At 39.5% G+C, this 1,500-nt stretch overlaps 1 pseudogene; it reads left to right on the forward strand.

Moving 5' to 3' along the window:
• The first annotated feature begins 344 nt into the window (after nucleotides 1-344).
• On the forward strand, nucleotides 345-755 carry LOC102480884 (60S ribosomal protein L27 pseudogene; annotated as a pseudogene).
• Nucleotides 756-1,500: the final 745 nt, after the last annotated feature.

The raw sequence follows: 1,500 nt of genomic DNA on the forward strand, positions 1-1,500 counted from the left end.
ATGAAAAGAAATTAAATATCACTATGAAAACATATAAAGGTATAAAATTCACCAGTAAAGCCATCACACAAATCTAAAAGAAAAAAAGATTTAAACACTAACATCATAGCAAACTACAAAATGTCAAGAAAAAAAAAAAAAGAAAGAAAGAAAAGAAAAAGAAAAAAAAGGAAAGCACAAAACAACCAGGAAGCAACAACAAAATGACAGACATAAGTTTGTACTTTCATATAATCACATTGAATGTAAACTATTAAACTTCCTTATCAAAATACAAAGACTGCTTGAATATATTTAAAAAATGGAACCCACCCCTTCCCTTGGCCCTGGTGGTTGCCATCCAAATGGGCAAGTTCATAAAACCCAGGAAAGTGGTGCTGGTGTTGGCCTGACGCTACTCTGGATGCAAAGCCGTCCTTGTGAAGAACATTGATGATGACACCTCACATCGCCCCTACAGCCACACTCTTGTGGCTGGAATTGACCACTATCCCCGCAAAGTGACAGCTGCCATGGACAAGGAGAAAATCGCCAAGAGGTCAAAGATCAAGTCTTTTGTGAAGGTTTATAACTACAATCATCTCATGCCCACAAGGTACCCTATGGATGTTCCCTTGGACAAAACTGTGGTCAACAAGGATGTCTTCAGAGACCCTGCTCTTAAACTCAAGGCCCGGCAGCAGGCAAAGGTCAAGTACGAAGAGAGGTACAAGACAGGCAAGAACAAGCGGTTCTTCCAGAAGCTGCGGTTTTAGATGTTTTATGTTTCAGTCATTGAAAAGGTGGGGGGGAAATGGAACCCACTATATGTTACTTACTGGAAAACCACCTCACAGATGAGGATATACATAGACTGAGTGCAAAGCAGGAAAAAGAAATTTATTCCATAAAAATGGTAATTGAAAAAAGAAGGTGTTTCCATTCTGATAGCAGAAAAAATAGATGTAAAACAATGATTTTAAAAAGGTCATTATATATTTTAAAGGGATCAATTCAAGAAGAGGATATAACTACAAACATATATTCACCCAACGATGGAGCACCTAAATATGTAAAACAGAGACTTCTAGAACTCAGGGAGAGATAGGATCTGCTGCATTTACTGGTGGGTATTTCAGAAACCAACTCTCAGCATAAGAAAGACCATCAAGACAAAAATAAACTAACAAACAGATATTGGAGTTAAACAATACCAAAGGCAGGAACAGCAGTTGGCATAATGGCTATGTTGCATGGACTCCCATGCAGTCAACCACGATACGAGTCCTGGACCCGGTGGCTTAAACACACGCCAGGTGCAGGTGCTTGTGTCCCCAGGATCCTGGGAGGAGAATGGAGAAGACGAGATTGCTGCATGACCATTTCCCCTGAGTGTATGTGTGTGTGTGTGTGTGTGTGTGATTTCTTTGATTTCTTGCTTTCTATCTATGTTTCTCCGTCTGTCTTTCTGGAGAGTGCATGCGCACTATAGCAAAAACCTCTCCAAAAAAAAAAAAAAAA

This window comes from Tupaia chinensis, unplaced genomic scaffold, assembly GCF_000334495.1.
Source record: "Tupaia chinensis unplaced genomic scaffold, TupChi_1.0 Scaffold149851_1, whole genome shotgun sequence".
NCBI classification, from domain to species: Eukaryota; Metazoa; Chordata; class Mammalia; order Scandentia; family Tupaiidae; genus Tupaia; species Tupaia belangeri.